This window comes from Vanellus vanellus (assembly GCF_965231255.1).
Source record: "Vanellus vanellus genome assembly, chromosome: 11".
Lineage (NCBI taxonomy): Eukaryota > Metazoa > Chordata > Aves > Charadriiformes > Charadriidae > Vanellus > Vanellus vanellus.
The window spans coordinates 12,386-30,676 of record NC_138916.1 but is presented as its reverse complement, the minus strand read 5'-3'; positions in this window follow the sequence as shown (position 1 = coordinate 30,676).

Here is an 18,291-nt window from a genome sequence, read left to right as displayed (position 1 = left end):
CTTCCAGAAAATGTCAAGCTTCCTGCCCAAGGGTGACATGCCATGCGGTGGGGTCAGGGCCACGCACTGAGCACCCGGTGCGCTGGGGTTGCCCCAGCGGTTCCTGAGCAGCTCCTGCAGTGCTGCCGCCGGTACCGTTCTGGCGGCTGTAGTTGTTTAAAAAGCCGTTGTTGTTTCCGGCGTAATCTGACGGCAGTTTTCTCGGGCATTTGGGCCTCTTCTAATAAGTGTGCTGTGAGTACATCTGCAAGCATTCACCTGTCGAGGTCAAATGACTGGTGGTGCTCATCTGCCCCCGTGCTACTTCTGCTGCCTCCCGTGAATGCTCATGTGCCTGCGTGCCCCTGTACAGGCACAGATGCACGCGCGCAACACCTGATCCCGCATCCTAATTATTTTTCGCCCGGTTCTCTGAGTTGTTCTGCTTCCGGCTGATGAATGGGAAAGTGTAGTAGTGCTGTTTCATTTCACCAGCCTCTCAAGTGTGGAAATTATGGTAAATTTGAGAACGAGCCAGATTAGATTGATAGTTACACCTCCTCCTTTAATTAGCCAACCACAGGATCTGTGGAGGCAAAGGCCGGGGGGGTGTGTCGGTGTATATAACGTGTATTGTCTATGTGAAAGATTAATCAAAAGGAGTTGCTTGAGGTGGGAAGGCTTTTCCGGAGAGGTTCCACATGTTGTCAGGTAGTCCCTCTGAATGGCAGCTTCCGGTTCGGTCCCTTAGCTTTCGGAAGTGACATTTAGTCTGATATGTGCCAGCCGTGCAATCTACCTAGCCCTGCAAAGTGCAAATATTAACCTAAATGCATATTAAGATACTGTGTGTTAGCTCCTGAACTGAAATAGAGAGCGGGTGTTCCAGCGGAGGCAAGCAAATCGTGTTGATTTACAGTGGCTTGCGGATTTGGCCCATTACCGCTTCTTTATACACTTTTAAAAAGAAATGCCAACTCGATAGTTTAGGCTTTAACTGGAACATGGCAAGAAATTGTATGTTTTGGCGGACCCCTAGTAATGTTGCAGAAACTTTCTCAGAAGTTGTTCCATGGGATAGCCGATTCCTCAGGTAAGAGCTACTTGTTTGTTCAATCCTCCATCTTAGGCCTGCTCCTCAGGTGCATCCTCCTTCTCGCAGCGATTTCCTAGGAACAGATTTCGAAGAACAGCTCTGATCACAGAATCACAGATTGGTTAGTGTTGGAAAGGGGCTCTGGAGATCATCTAGTCCAACCCCCCTGCCAGAGCAGGGTCACCTACAGCAGGTTGCACAGGATGACCTCCAGGCGGGTTTTGAATGTCTCTGGGGTGGGAGACTCTACCGCCTCCCCGGGAAGCCTGTTCCAGCGCTCTGCCACCCTCAAAGTAAAGAAGTTCCTCCTCATGCTTTGATAGAAGTTCCTAGGTTCCAGTTTGTACCCGTTACCTCTTGTCCTGGATCATCTTTGATGATCATCATCTTTGATGATCCAGGCCAAGAGGTAACGGGCACCAATTGGAACGTAGGAACTTGAACTTGAACTGGAAGGTAGGAACTTGAACTTGAACTGGAAGGTAGGAACTTGAACTTGAACATAGGATTATCCTTGATGATTCAGGATAGCTGTGTGTCTGACCAGTCTGTCTTTCGAAGGAGGTCCTGGGCCAGCTCCAGCCATGCTGTGCTGAGCAGAGCCCCTGGCAGCAGCCCCACACCTCACTCCCAGTGTGCCTGAATGGAAAAGGTACCAAAGTTGCTCCAACACTTTGTGAAAAACTCTATAGTGTTACCCCACAAGCGCAAAGCGACGGCAAAGCCCGTGAAATGACACCGGTGCTTCCAGAAAATGTCAAGCTTCCTGCCCAAGGGTGACATGCCATGCGGTGGGGTCAGGGCCACGCGCTGAGCACCCGGTGCGCTGGGGTTGCCCCAGCGGTTCCTGAGCAGCTCCTGCAGTGCTGCCGCCGGTACCGTTCTGGCGGCTGTAGTTGTTTAAAAAGCCGTTGTTGTTTCCGGCGTAATCTGACGGCAGTTTTCTCGGGCATTTGGGCCTCTTCTAATAAGTGTGCTGTGAGTACATCTGCAAGCATTCACCTGTCGAGGTCAAATGACTGGTGGTGCTCATCTGCCCCCGTGCTACTGCTGCTGCCTCCCGTGAATGCTCATGTGCCTGCGTGCCCCTGTACAGGCACAGATGCACGCGCGCAACACCTGATCCCGCATCCTAATTATTTTTCGCCCGGTTCTCGGAGTTGTTCTGCTTCCGGCTGATGAATGGGAAAGTGTAGTAGTGCTGTTTCATTTCACCAGCCTCTCAAGTGTGGAAATTATGGTAAATTTGAGAACAAGCCAGATTAGATTGATAGTTACACCTCCTCCTTTAATTAGCCAACCACAGGATCTGTGGAGGCAAAGGCCGGGGGGTTGTGTCGGTGTATATAAGGTGTATTGTCTATGTGAAAGATTAATCAAAAGGAGTTGCTTGAGGTGGGAAGGCTTTTCCGGAGAGGTTCCACATGTTGTCAGGTAGTCCCTCTGAATGGCAGCTTCCGGTTCGGTCCCTTAGCTTTCGGAAGTGACATTTAGTCTGATATGTGCCAGCCGTGCAATCTACCTAGCCCTGCAAAGTGCAAATATTAACCTAAATGCATATTAAGATACTGTGTGTTAGCTCCTGAACTGAAATAGAGAGCGGGTGTTCCAGCGGAGGCAAGCAAATCGTGTTGATTTAGAGTGGCTTGAGGATTTGGCCCATTACCGCTTCTTTATACACTTTTAAAAAGAAATGCCAACTCGATAGTTTAGGCTTTAACTGGAACATGGCAAGTAATTGTATGTTTTGGCGGACCCCTAGTAATGTTGCAGAATCTTTCTCAGAAGTTGTTCCATGGGATAGCCGATTCCTCAGGTAAGAGCTACTTGTTTGTTCAATCCTCCATCTTAGGCCTGCTCCTCAGGTGCATCCTCCTCGCAGCGATTTCCTAGGAACAGATTTCGAAGAACAGCTCTGATCACAGAATCACAGATTGGTTAGGGTTGGAAAGGAGCTCTGGAGATCATGTAGTCCAACCCCCCTGCCAGAGCAGGGTCACCTACAGCAGGTTGCACAGGATGACCTCCAGGCGGGTTTTGAATGTCTCTGGGGTGGGAGACTCTACCGCCTCCCTGGGCAGCCTGTTCCAGCGCTCTGCCACCCTCAAAGTAAAGAAGTTCCTCCTCATGCTTTGATAGAAGTTCCTAGGTTCCAGTTTGTACCCGTTACCTCTTGTCCTGGATCGTCAAAAATCATCTTTGATGATCCAGGACAAGAGGTAACGGGCACCAATTGGAACGTAGGAACTTGAACTTGAACTGGAAGGTAGGAACTTGAACTTGAACATAGGATTATCCTTGATGATTCAGGATAGCTGTGTGTCTGACCAGTCTGTCTTTCGAAGGAGGTCCTGGGCCAGCTCCAGCCATGCTGTGCTGAGCAGAGCCCCTGGCAGCAGCCCCACAGCTCACTCCCAGTGTGCCTGAATGGAAAAGGTACCAAAGTTGCTCCAACACTTTCTGAAAAACTCTATAGTGTTACCCCACAAGCGCAAAGCGACGGCAAAGCCCGTGAAATGACACCGGTGCTTCCAGAAAATGTCAAGCTTCCTGCCCAAGGGTGACATGCCATGCGGTGGGGTCAGGGCCACGCGCTGAGCACCCGGTGCGCTGGGGTTGCCCCAGCGGTTCCTGAGCAGCTCCTGCAGTGCTGCCGCCGGTACCGTTCTGGCGGCTGTAGTTGTTTAAAAAGCCGTTGTTGTTTCCGGCGTAATCTGACGGCAGTTTTCTCGGGCATTTGGGCCTCTTCTAATAAGTGTGCTGTGAGTACATCTGCAAGCATTCACCTGTCGAGGTCAAATGACTGGTGGTGCTCATCTGCCCCCGTGCTACTGCTGCTGCCTCCCGTGAATGCTCATGTGCCTGCGTGCCCCTGTACAGGCACAGATGCACGCGCGCAACACCTGATCCCGCATCCTAATTATTTTTCGCCCGGTTCTCGGAGTTGTTCTGCTTCCGGCTGATGAATGGGAAAGTGTAGTAGTGCTGTTTCATTTCACCAGCCTCTCAAGTGTGGAAATTATGGTAAATTTGAGAACAAGCCAGATTAGATTGATAGTTACACCTCCTCCTTTAATTAGCCAACCACAGGATCTGTGGAGGCAAAGGCCGGGGGGGTGTGTCGGTGTATATAAGGTGTATTGTCTATGTGAAAGATTAATCAAAAGGAGTTGCTTGAGGTGGGAAGGCTTTTCCGGAGAGGTTCCACATGTTGTCAGGTAGTCCCTCTGAATGGCAGCTTCCGGTTCGGTCCCTTAGCTTTCGGAAGTGACATTTAGTCTGATATGTGCCAGCCGTGCAATCTACCTAGCCCTGCAAAGTGCAAATATTAACCTAAATGCATATTAAGATACTGTGTGTTAGCTCCTGAACTGAAATAGAGAGCGGGTGTTCCAGCGGAGGCAAGCAAATCGTGTTGATTTACAGTGGCTTGCGGATTTGGCCCATTACCGCTTCTTTATACACTTTTAAAAAGAAATGCCAACTCGATAGTTTAGGCTTTAACTGGAACATGGCAAGTAATTGTATGTTTTGGCGGACCCCTAGTAATGTTGCAGAATCTTTCTCAGAAGTTGTTCCATGGGATAGCCGATTCCTCAGGTAAGAGCTACTTGTTTGTTCAATCCTCCATCTTAGGCCTGCTCCTCAGGTGCATCCTCCTTCTCGCAGCGATTTCCTAGGAACAGATTTCGAAGAACAGCTCTGATCACAGAATCACAGATTGGTTAGGGTTGGAAAGGAGCTCTGGAGATCATCCAGCCCAACCCCCCTGCCAGAGCAGGGTCACCTACAGCAGGTTGCACAGGATGACCTCCAGGCGGGTTTTGAATGTCTCTGGGGTCGGAGACTCTACCGCCTCCCCGGGCAGCCTGTTCCAGCGCTCTGCCACCCTCAAAGTAAAGAAGTTCCTCCTCATGCTTTGATAGAAGTTCCTAGGTTCCAGTTTGTACCCGTTACCTCTTGTCCTGGATCATCTTTGATGATCCAGGCCAAGAGGTAACGGGCACCAATTGGAACGTAGGAACTTGAACTTGAACTGGAAGGTAGGAACTTGAACTTGAACATAGGATTATCCTTGATGATTCAGGATAGCTGTGTGTCTGACCAGTCTGTCTTTCGAAGGAGGTCCTGGGCCAGCTCCAGCCATGCTGTGCTGAGCAGAGCCCCTGGCAGCAGCCCCACAGCTCACTCCCAGTGTGCCTGAATGGAAAAGGTACCAAAGTTGCTCCAACACTTTCTGAAAAACTCTATAGTGTTACCCCACAAGCGCAAAGCGACGGCAAAGCCCGTGAAATGACACCGGTGCTTCCAGAAAATGTCAAGCTTCCTGCCCAAGGGTGACATGCCATGCGGTGGGGTCAGGGCCACGCGCTGAGCACCCGGTGCGCTGGGGTTGCCCCAGCGGTTCCTGAGCAGCTCCTGCAGTGCTGCCGCCGGTACCGTTCTGGCGGCTGTAGTTGTTTAAAAAGCCGTTGTTGTTTCCGGCGTAATCTGACGGCAGTTTTCTCGGGCATTTGGGCCTCTTCTAATAAGTGTGCTGTGAGTACATCTGCAAGCATTCACCTGTCGAGGTCAAATGACTGGTGGTGCTCATCTGCCCCCGTGCTACTGCTGCTGCCTCCCGTGAATGCTCATGTGCCTGCGTGCCCCTGTACAGGCACAGATGCACGCGCGCAACACCTGATCCCGCATCCTAATTATTTTTTGCCCGGTTCTCGGAGTTGTTCTGCTTCCGGCTGATGAATGGGAAAGTGTAGTAGTGCTGTTTCATTTCACCAGCCTCTCAAGTGTGGAAATTATGGTAAATTTGAGAACAAGCCAGATTAGATTGATAGTTACACCTCCTCCTTTAATTAGCCAACCACAGGATCTGTGGAGGCAAAGGCCGGGGGGTTGTGTCGGTGTATATAAGGTGTATTGTCTATGTGAAAGATTAATCAAAAGGAGTTGCTTGAGGTGGGAAGGCTTTTCCGGAGAGGTTCCACATGTTGTCAGGTAGTCCCTCTGAATGGCAGCTTCCGGTTCGGTCCCTTAGCTTTCGGAAGTGACATTTAGTCTGATATGTGCCAGCCGTGCAATCTACCTAGCCCTGCAAAGTGCAAATATTAACCTAAATGCATATTAAGATACTGTGTGTTAGCTCCTGAACTGAAATAGAGAGCGGGTGTTCCAGCAGAGGCAAGCAAATCGTGTTGATTTAGAGTGGCTTGAGGATTTGGCCCATTACCGCTTCTTTATACACTTTTAAAAAGAAATGCCAACTCGATAGTTTAGGCTTTAACTGGAACATGGCAAGTAATTGTATGTTTTGGCGGACCCCTAGTAATGTTGCAGAATCTTTCTCAGAAGTTGTTCCATGGGATAGCCGATTCCTCAGGTAAGAGCTACTTGTTTGTTCAATCCTCCATCTTAGGCCTGCTCCTCAGGTGCATCCTCCTCGCAGCGATTTCCTAGGAACAGATTTCGAAGAACAGCTCTGATCACAGAATCACAGATTGGTTAGGGTTGGAAAGGAGCTCTGGAGATCATGTAGTCCAACCCCCCTGCCAGAGCAGGGTCACCTACAGCAGGTTGCACAGGATGACCTCCAGGCGGGTTTTGAATGTCTCTGGGGTGGTAGACTCTACCGCCTCCCTGGGCAGCCTGTTCCAGCGCTCTGCCACCCTCAAAGTAAAGAAGTTCCTCCTCATGCTTTGATAGAAGTTCCTAGGTTCCAGTTTGTACCCGTTACCTCTTGTCCTGGATCGTCAAAAATCATCTTTGATGATCCAGGACAAGAGGTAACGGGCACCAATTGGAACGTAGGAACTTGAACTTGAACTGGAAGGTAGGAACTTGAACTTGAACATAGGATTATCCTTGATGATTCAGGATAGCTGTGTGTCTGACCAGTCTGTCTTTCGAAGGAGGTCCTGGGCCAGCTCCAGCCATGCTGTGCTGAGCAGAGCCCCTGGCAGCAGCCCCACAGCTCACTCCCAGTGTGCCTGAATGGAAAAGGTACCAAAGTTGCTCCAACACTTTCTGAAAAACTCTATAGTGTTACCCCACAAGCGCAAAGCGACGGCAAAGCCCGTGAAATGACACCGGTGCTTCCAGAAAATGTCAAGCTTCCTGCCCAAGGGTGACATGCCATGCGGTGGGGTCAGGGCCACGCGCTGAGCACCCGGTGCGCTGGGGTTGCCCCAGCGGTTCCTGAGCAGCTCCTGCAGTGCTGCCGCCGGTACCGTTCTGGCGGCTGTAGTTGTTTAAAAAGCCGTTGTTGTTTCCGGCGTAATCTGACGGCAGTTTTCTCGGGCATTTGGGCCTCTTCTAATAAGTGTGCTGTGAGTACATCTGCAAGCATTCACCTGTCGAGGTCAAATGACTGGTGGTGCTCATCTGCCCCCGTGCTACTGCTGCTGCCTCCCGTGAATGCTCATGTGCCTGCGTGCCCCTGTACAGGCACAGATGCACGCGCGCAACACCTGATCCCGCATCCTAATTATTTTTTGCCCGGTTCTCGGAGTTGTTCTGCTTCCGGCTGATGAATGGGAAAGTGTAGTAGTGCTGTTTCATTTCACCAGCCTCTCAAGTGTGGAAATTATGGTAAATTTGAGAACAAGCCAGATTAGATTGATAGTTACACCTCCTCCTTTAATTAGCCAACCACAGGATCTGTGGAGGCAAAGGCCGGGGGGGTGTGTCGGTGTATATAAGGTGTATTGTCTATGTGAAAGATTAATCAAAAGGAGTTGCTTGAGGTGGGAAGGCTTTTCCGGAGAGGTTCCACATGTTGTCAGGTAGTCCCTCTGAATGGCAGCTTCCGGTTCGGTCCCTTAGCTTTCGGAAGTGACATTTAGTCTGATATGTGCCAGCCGTGCAATCTACCTAGCCCCGCAAAGTGCAAATATTAACCTAAATGCATATTAAGATACTGTGTGTTAGCTCCTGAACTGAAATAGAGAGCGGGTGTTCCAGCGGAGGCAAGCAAATCGTGTTGATTTACAGTGGCTTGCGGATTTGGCCCATTACCGCTTCTTTATACACTTTTAAAAAGAAATGCCAACTCGATAGTTTAGGCTTTAACTGGAACATGGCAAGTAATTGTATGTTTTGGCGGACCCCTAGTAATGTTGCAGAATCTTTCTCAGAAGTTGTTCCATGGGATAGCCGATTCCTCAGGTAAGAGCTACTTGTTTGTTCAATCCTCCATCTTAGGCCTGCTCCTCAGGTGCATCCTCCTTCTCGCAGCGATTTCCTAGGAACAGATTTCGAAGAACAGCTCTGATCACAGAATCACAGATTGGTTAGGGTTGGAAAGGAGCTCTGGAGATCATCCAGCCCAACCCCCCTGCCAGAGCAGGGTCACCTACAGCAGGTTGCACAGGATGACCTCCAGGCGGGTTTTGAATGTCTCTGGGGTGGGAGACTCTACCGCCTCCCCGGGAAGCCTGTTCCAGCGCTCTGCCACCCTCAAAGTAAAGAAGTTCCTCCTCATGCTTTGATAGAAGTTCCTAGGTTCCAGTTTGTACCCGTTACCTCTTGTCCTGGATCATCTTTGATGATCCAGGCCAAGAGGTAACGGGCACCAATTGGAACGTAGGAACTTGAACTTGAACTGGAAGGTAGGAACTTGAACTTGAACATAGGATTATCCTTGATGATTCAGGATAGCTGTGTGTCTGACCAGTCTGTCTTTCGAAGGAGGTCCTGGGCCAGCTCCAGCCATGCTGTGCTGAGCAGAGCCCCTGGCAGCAGCCCCACAGCTCACTCCCAGTGTGCCTGAATGGAAAAGGTACCAAAGTTGCTCCAACACTTTCTGAAAAACTCTATAGTGTTACCCCACAAGCGCAAAGCGACGGCAAAGCCCGTGAAATGACACCGGTGCTTCCAGAAAATGTCAAGCTTCCTGCCCAAGGGTGACATGCCATGCGGTGGGGTCAGGGCCACGCGCTGAGCACCCGGTGCGCTGGGGTTGCCCCAGCGGTTCCTGAGCAGCTCCTGCAGTGCTGCCGCCGGTACCGTTCTGGCGGCTGTAGTTGTTTAAAAAGCCGTTGTTGTTTCCGGCGTAATCTGACGGCAGTTTTCTCGGGCATTTGGGCCTCTTCTAATAAGTGTGCTGTGAGTACATCTGCAAGCATTCACCTGTCGAGGTCAAATGACTGGTGGTGCTCATCTGCCCCCGTGCTACTGCTGCTGCCTCCCGTGAATGCTCATGTGCCTGCGTGCCCCTGTACAGGCACAGATGCACGCGCGCAACACCTGATCCCGCATCCTAATTATTTTTTGCCCGGTTCTCGGAGTTGTTCTGCTTCCGGCTGATGAATGGGAAAGTGTAGTAGTGCTGTTTCATTTCACCAGCCTCTCAAGTGTGGAAATTATGGTAAATTTGAGAACAAGCCAGATTAGATTGATAGTTACACCTCCTCCTTTAATTAGCCAACCACAGGATCTGTGGAGGCAAAGGCCGGGGGGGTGTGTCGGTGTATATAAGGTGTATTGTCTATGTGAAAGATTAATCAAAAGGAGTTGCTTGAGGTGGGAAGGCTTTTCCGGAGAGGTTCCACATGTTGTCAGGTAGTCCCTCTGAATGGCAGCTTCCGGTTCGGTCCCTTAGCTTTCGGAAGTGACATTTAGTCTGATATGTGCCAGCCGTGCAATCTACCTAGCCCCGCAAAGTGCAAATATTAACATAAATGCATATTAAGATACTGTGTGTTAGCTCCTGAACTGAAATAGAGAGCGGGTGTTCCAGCGGAGGCAAGCAAATCGTGTTGATTTACAGTGGCTTGCGGATTTGGCCCATTACCGCTTCTTTATACACTTTTAAAAAGAAATGCCAACTCGATAGTTTAGGCTTTAACTGGAACATGGCAAGTAATTGTATGTTTTGGCGGACCCCTAGTAATGTTGCAGAATCTTTCTCAGAAGTTGTTCCATGGGATAGCCGATTCCTCAGGTAAGAGCTACTTGTTTGTTCAATCCTCCATCTTAGGCCTGCTCCTCAGGTGCATCCTCCTTCTCGCAGCGATTTCCTAGGAACAGATTTCGAAGAACAGCTCTGATCACAGAATCACAGATTGGTTAGGGTTGGAAAGGAGCTCTGGAGATCATCCAGCCCAACCCCCCTGCCAGAGCAGGGTCACCTACAGCAGGTTGCACAGGATGACCTCCAGGCGGGTTTTGAATGTCTCTGGGGTCGGAGACTCTACCGCCTCCCCGGGAAGCCTGTTCCAGCGCTCTGCCACCCTCAAAGTAAAGAAGTTCCTCCTCATGCTTTGATAGAAGTTCCTAGGTTCCAGTTTGTACCCGTTACCTCTTGTCCTGGATCATCTTTGATGATCCAGGACAAGAGGTAACGGGCACCAATTGGAACGTAGGAACTTGAACTTGAACTGGAAGGTAGGAACTTGAACTTGAACATAGGATTATCCTTGATGATTCAGGATAGCTGTGTGTCTGACCAGTCTGTCTTTCGAAGGAGGTCCTGGGCCAGCTCCAGCCATGCTGTGCTGAGCAGAGCCCCTGGCAGCAGCCCCACAGCTCACTCCCAGTGTGCCTGAATGGAAAAGGTACCAAAGTTGCTCCAACACTTTCTGAAAAACTCTATAGTGTTACCCCACAAGCGCAAAGCGACGGCAAAGCCCGTGAAATGACACCGGTGCTTCCAGAAAATGTCAAGCTTCCTGCCCAAGGGTGACATGCCATGCGGTGGGGTCAGGGCCACGCGCTGAGCACCCGGTGCGCTGGGGTTGCCCCAGCGGTTCCTGAGCAGCTCCTGCAGTGCTGCCGCCGGTACCGTTCTGGCGGCTGTAGTTGTTTAAAAAGCCGTTGTTGTTTCCGGCGTAATCTGACGGCAGTTTTCTCGGGCATTTGGGCCTCTTCTAATAAGTGTGCTGTGAGTACATCTGCAAGCATTCACCTGTCGAGGTCAAATGACTGGTGGTGCTCATCTGCCCCCGTGCTACTGCTGCTGCCTCCCGTGAATGCTCATGTGCCTGCGTGCCCCTGTACAGGCACAGATGCACGCGCGCAACACCTGATCCCGCATCCTAATTATTTTTTGCCCGGTTCTCTGAGTTGTTCTGCTTCCGGCTGATGAATGGGAAAGTGTAGTAGTGCTGTTTCATTTCACCAGCCTCTCATGTGTGGAAATTATGGTAAATTTGAGAACGAGCGAGATTAGATTGATAGTTACACCTCCTCCTTTAATTAGCCAACCACAGGATCTGTGGAGGCAAAGGCCGGGGGGGTGTGTCGGTGTATATAACGTGTATTGTCTATGTGAAAGATTAATCAAAAGGAGTTGCTTGAGGTGGGAAGGCTTTTCCGGAGAGGTTCCACATGTTGTCAGGTAGTCCCTCTGAATGGCAGCTTCCGGTTCGGTCCCTTAGCTTTCGGAAGTGACATTTAGTCTGATATGTGCCAGCCGTGCAATCTACCTAGCCCTGCAAAGTGCAAATATTAACCTAAATGCATATTAAGATACTGTGTGTTAGCTCCTGAACTAAAATAGAGAGCGGGTGTTCCAGCGGAGGCAAGCAAATCGTGTTGATTTACAGTGGCTTGCGGATTTGGCCCATTACCGCTTCTTTATACACTTTTAAAACGAAATGCCAACTCGATAGTTTAGGCTTTAACTGGAACATGGCAAGAAATTGTATGTTTTAGCGGACCCCTAGCAATGTTGCAGAAACTTTCTCAGAAGTTGTTCCATGGGATAGCCGATTCCTCAGGTAAGAGCTACTTGTTTGTTCAATCCTCCATCTTAGGCCTGCTCCTCAGGTGCATCCTCCTTCTCGCAGCGATTTCCTAGGAACAGATTTCGAAGAACAGCTCTGATCACAGAATCACAGATTGGTTAGGGTTGGAAAGGGGCTCTGGAGATCATCTAGTCCAACCCCCCTGCCAGAGCAGGGTCACCTACAGCAGGTTGCACAGGATGACCTCCAGGCGGGTTTTGAATGTCTCTGGGGTCGGAGACTCTACCGCCTCCCTGGGCAGCCTGTTCCAGCGCTCTGCCACCCTCAAAGTAAAGAAGTTCCTCCTCATGCTTTGATAGAAGTTCCTAGGTTCCAGTTTGTACCCGTTACCTCTTGTCCTGGATCATCTTTGATGATCATCATCTTTGATGATCCAGGCCAAGAGGTAACGGGCACCAATTGGAACGTAGGAACTTGAACTTGAACTGGAAGGTAGGAACTTGAACTTGAACTGGAAGGTAGGAACTTGAACTTGAACATAGGATTATCCTTGATGATTCAGGATAGCTGTGTGTCTGACCAGTCTGTCTTTCGAAGGAGGTCCTGGGCCAGCTCCAGCCATGCTGTGTTGAGCAGAGCCCCTGGCAGCAGCCCCACAGCTCACTCCCAGTGTGCCTGAATGGAAAAGGTACCAAAGTTGCTCCAACACTTTCTGAAAAACTCTATAGTGTTACCCCACAAGCGCAAAGCGACGGCAAAGCCCGTGAAATGACACCGGTGCTTCCAGAAAATGTCAAGCTTCCTGCCCAAGGGTGACATGCCATGCGGTGGGGTCAGGGCCACGCGCTGAGCACCCGGTGCCTGGGGTTGCCCCAGCGGTTCCTGAGCAGCTCCTGCAGTGCTGCCGCCGGTACCGTTCTGGCGGCTGTAGTTGTTTAAAAAGCCGTTGTTGTTTCCGGCGTAATCTGACGGCAGTTTTCTCGGGCATTTGGGCCTCTTCTAATAAGTGTGCTGTGAGTACATCTGCAAGCATTCACCTGTCGAGGTCAAATGACTGGTGGTGCTCATCTGCCCCCGTGCTACTTCTGCTGCCTCCCGTGAATGCTCATGTGCCTGCGTGCCCCTGTACAGGCACAGATGCACGCGCGCAACACCTGATCCCGCATCCTAATTATTTTTTGCCCGGTTCTCTGAGTTGTTCTGCTTCCGGCTGATGAATGGGAAAGTGTAGTAGTGCTGTTTCATTTCACCAGCCTCTCAAGTGTGGAAATTATGGTAAATTTGAGAACAAGCCAGATTAGATTGATAGTTACACCTCCTCCTTTAATTAGCCAACCACAGGATCTGTGGAGGCAAAGGCCGGAAGGGTGTGTCGGTGTATATAAGGTGTATTGTCTATGTGAAAGATTAATCAAAAGGAGTTGCTTGAGGTGGGAAGGCTTTTCCGGAGAGGTTCCACATGTTGTCAGGTAGTCCCTCTGAATGGCAGCTTCCGGTTCGGTCCCTTAGCTTTCGGAAGTGACATTTAGTCTGATATGTGCCAGCCGTGCAATCTACCTAGCCCTGCAAAGTGCAAATATTAACCTAAATGCATATTAAGATACTGTGTGTTAGCTCCTGAACTAAAATAGAGAGCGGGTGTTCCAGCGGAGGCAAGCAAATCGTGTTGATTTACAGTGGCTTGCGGATTTGGCCCATTACCGCTTCTTTATACACTTTTAAAAAGAAATGCCAACTCGATAGTTTAGGCTTTAACTGGAACATGGCAAGAAATTGTATGTTTTGGCGGACCCCTAGTAATGTTGCAGAAACTTTCTCAGAAGTTGTTCCATGGGATAGCCGATTCCTCAGGTAAGAGCTACTTGTTTGTTCAATCCTCCATCTTAGGCCTGCTCCTCAGGTGCATCCTCCTTCTCGCAGCGATTTCCTAGGAACAGATTTCGAAGAACAGCTCTGATCACAGAATCACAGATTGGTTAGGGTTGGAAAGGGGCTCTGGAGATCATCTAGTCCAACCCCCCTGCCAGAGCAGGGTCACCTACAGCAGGTTGCACAGGATGACCTCCAGGCGGGTTTTGAATGTCTCTGGGGTCGGAGACTCTACCGCCTCCCCGGGAAGCCTGTTCCAGCGCTCTGCCACCCTCAAAGTAAAGAAGTTCCTCCTCATGCTTTGATAGAAGTTCCTAGGTTCCAGTTTGTACCCGTTACCTCTTGTCCTGGATCATCTTTGATGATCATCATCTTTGATGATCCAGGCCAAGAGGTAACGGGCACCAATTGGAACGTAGGAACTTGAACTTGAACTGGAAGGTAGGAACTTGAACTTGAACTGGAAGGTAGGAACTTGAACTTGAACATAGGATTATCCTTGATGATTCAGGATAGCTGTGTGTCTGACCAGTCTGTCTTTCGAAGGAGGTCCTGGGCCAGCTCCAGCCATGCTGTGCTGAGCAGAGCCCCTGGCAGCAGCCCCACACCTCACTCCCAGTGTGCCTGAATGGAAAAGGTACCAAAGTTGCTCCAACACTTTGTGAAAAACTCTATAGTGTTACCCCACAAGCGCAAAGCGACGGCAAAGCCCGTGAAATGACACCGGTGCTTCCAGAAAATGTCAAGCTTCCTGCCCAAGGGTGACATGCCATGCGGTGGGGTCAGGGCCACGCGCTGAGCACCCGGTGCGCTGGGGTTGCCCCAGCGGTTCCTGAGCAGCTCCTGCAGTGCTGCCGCCGGTACCGTTCTGGCGGCTGTAGTTGTTTAAAAAGCCGTTGTTGTTTCCGGCGTAATCTGACGGCAGTTTTCTCGGGCATTTGGGCCTCTTCTAATAAGTGTGCTGTGAGTACATCTGCAAGCATTCACCTGTCGAGGTCAAATGACTGGTGGTGCTCATCTGCCCCCGTGCTACTTCTGCTGCCTCCCGTGAATGCTCATGTGCCTGCGTGCCCCTGTACAGGCACAGATGCACGCGCGCAACACCTGATCCCGCATCCTAATTATTTTTTGCCCGGTTCTCTGAGTTGTTCTGCTTCCGGCTGATGAATGGGAAAGTGTAGTAGTGCTGTTTCATTTCACCAGCCTCTCAAGTGTGGAAATTATGGTAAATTTGAGAACGAGCGAGATTAGATTGATAGTTACACCTCCTCCTTTAATTAGCCAACCACAGGATCTGTGGAGGCAAAGGCCGGGGGGGTGTGTCGGTGTATATAACGTGTATTGTCTATGTGAAAGATTAATCAAAAGGAGTTGCTTGAGGTGGGAAGGCTTTTCCGGAGAGGTTCCACATGTTGTCAGGTAGTCCCTCTGAATGGCAGCTTCCGGTTCGGTCCCTTAGCTTTCGGAAGTGACATTTAGTCTGATATGTGCCAGCCGTGCAATCTACCTAGCCCTGCAAAGTGCAAATATTAACCTAAATGCATATTAAGATACTGTGTGTTAGCTCCTGAACTAAAATAGAGAGCGGGTGTTCCAGCGGAGGCAAGCAAATCGTGTTGATTTACAGTGGCTTGCGGATTTGGCCCATTACCGCTTCTTTATACACTTTTAAAAAGAAATGCCAACTCGATAGTTTAGGCTTTAACTGGAACATGGCAAGAAATTGTATGTTTTGGCGGACCCCTAGTAATGTTGCAGAAACTTTCTCAGAAGTTGTTCCATGGGATAGCCGATTCCTCAGGTAAGAGCTACTTGTTTGTTCAATCCTCCATCTTAGGCCTGCTCCTCAGGTGCATCCTCCTTCTCGCAGCGATTTCCTAGGAACAGATTTCGAAGAACAGCTCTGATCACAGAATCACAGATTGGTTAGTGTTGGAAAGGGGCTCTGGAGATCATCTAGTCCAACCCCCCTGCCAGAGCAGGGTCACCTACAGCAGGTTGCACAGGATGACCTCCAGGCGGGTTTTGAATGTCTCTGGGGTCGGAGACTCTACCGCCTCCCCGGGAAGCCTGTTCCAGCGCTCTGCCACCCTCAAAGTAAAGAAGTTCCTCCTCATGCTTTGATAGAAGTTCCTAGGTTCCAGTTTGTACCCGTTACCTCTTGTCCTGGATCATCTTTGATGATCATCATCTTTGATGATCCAGGCCAAGAGGTAACGGGCACCAATTGGAACGTAGGAACTTGAACTTGAACTGGAAGGTAGGAACTTGAACTTGAACTGGAAGGTAGGAACTTGAACTTGAACATAGGATTATCCTTGATGATTCAGGATAGCTGTGTGTCTGACCAGTCTGTCTTTCGAAGGAGGTCCTGGGCCAGCTCCAGCCATGCTGTGCTGAGCAGAGCCCCTGGCAGCAGCCCCACAGCTCACTCCCAGTGTGCCTGAATGGAAAAGGTACCAAAGTTGCTCCAACACTTTCTGAAAAACTCTATAGTGTTACCCCACAAGCGCAAAGCGACGGCAAAGCCCGTGAAATCACACCGGTGCTTCCAGAAAATGTCAAGCTTCCTGCCCAAGGGTGACATGCCATGCGGTGGGGTCAGGGCCACGCGCTGAGCACCCGGTGCGCTGGGGTTGCCCCAGCGGTTCCTGAGCAGCTCCTGCAGTGCTGCCGCCGGTGCCGTTCTGGCGGCTGTAGTTGTTTAAAAAGCCGTTGTTGTTTCCGGCGTAATCTGACGGCAGTTTTCTCGGGCATTTGGGCCTCTTCTAATAAGTGTGCTGTGAGTACATCTGCAAGCATTCACCTGTCGAGGTCAAATGACTGGTGGTGCTCATCTGCCCCCGTGCTACTTCTGCTGCCTCCCGTGAATGCTCATGTGCCTGCGTGCCCCTGTACAGGCACAGATGCACGCGCGCAACACCTGATCCCGCATCCTAATTATTTTTTGCCCGGTTCTCGGAGTTGTTCTGCTTCCGGCTGATGAATGGGAAAGTGTAGTAGTGCTGTTTCATTTCACCAGCCTCTCAAGTGTGGAAATTATGGTAAATTTGAGAACGAGCGAGATTAGATTGATAGTTACACCTCCTCCTTTAATTAGCCAACCACAGGATCTGTGGAGGCAAAGGCCGGAAGGGTGTGTCGGTGTATATAACGTGTATTGTCTATGTGAAAGATTAATCAAAAGGAGTTGCTTGAGGTGGGAAGGCTTTTCCGGAGAGGTTCCACATGTTGTCAGGTAGTCCCTCTGAATGGCAGCTTCCGGTTCGGTCCCTTAGCTTTCGGAAGTGACATTTAGTCTGATATGTGCCAGCCGTGCAATCTACCTAGCCCTGCAAAGTGCAAATATTAACCTAAATGCATATTAAGATACTGTGTGTTAGCTCCTGAACTAAAATAGAGAGCGGGTGTTCCAGCGGAGGCAAGCAAATCGTGTTGATTTACAGTGGCTTGCGGATTTGGCCCATTACCGCTTCTTTATACACTTTTAAAAAGAAATGCCAACTCGATAGTTTAGGCTTTAACTGGAACATGGCAAGAAATTGTATGTTTTGGCGGACCCCTAGTAATGTTGCAGAATCTTTCTCAGAAGTTGTTCCATGGGATAGCCGATTCCTCAGGTAAGAGCTACTTGTTTGTTCAATCCTCCATCTTAGGCCTGCTCCTCAGGTGCATCCTCCTTCTCGCAGCGATTTCCTAGGAACAGATTTCGAAGAACAGCTCTGATCACAGAATCACAGATTGGTTAGGGTTGGAAAGGGGCTCTGGAGATCATCTAGTCCAACCCCCCTGCCAGAGCAGGGTCACCTACAGCAGGTTGCACAGGATGACCTCCAGGCGGGTTTTGAATGTCTCTGGGGTCGGAGACTCTACCGCCTCCCCGGGAAGCCTGTTCCAGCGCTCTGCCACCCTCAAAGTAAAGAAGTTCCTCCTCATGCTTTGATAGAAGTTCCTAGGTTCCAGTTTGTACCCGTTACCTCTTGTCCTGGATCATCAAAAATCATCTTTGATGATCCAGGACAAGAGGTAACGGGCACCAATTGGAACGTAGGAACTTGAACTTGAACTGGAAGGTAGGAACTTGAACTTGAACATAGGATTATCCTTGATGATTCAGGATAGCTGTGTGTCTGACCAGTCTGTCTTTCGAAGGAGGTCCTGGGCCAGCTCCAGCCATGCTGTGTTGAGCAGAGCCCCTGGCAGCAGCCCCACAGCTCACTCCCAGTGTGCCTGAATGGAAAAGGTACCAAAGTTGCTCCAACACTTTCTGAAAAACTCTATAGTGTTACCCCACAAGCGCAAAGCGACGGCAAAGCCCGTGAAATGACACCGGTGCTTCCAGAAAATGTCAAGCTTCCTGCCCAAGGGTGACATGCCATGCGGTGGGGTCAGGGCCACGCGCTGAGCACCCGGTGCGCTGGGGTTGCCCCAGCGGTTCCTGAGCAGCTCCTGCAGTGCTGCCGCCGGTACCGTTCTGGCGGCTGTAGTTGTTTAAAAAGCCGTTGTTGTTTCCGGCGTAATCTGACGGCAGTTTTCTCGGGCATTTGGGCCTCTTCTAATAAGTGTGCTGTGAGTACATCTGCAAGCATTCACCTGTCGAGGTCAAATGACTGGTGGTGCTCATCTGCCCCCGTGCTACTGCTGCTGCCTCCCGTGAATGCTCAT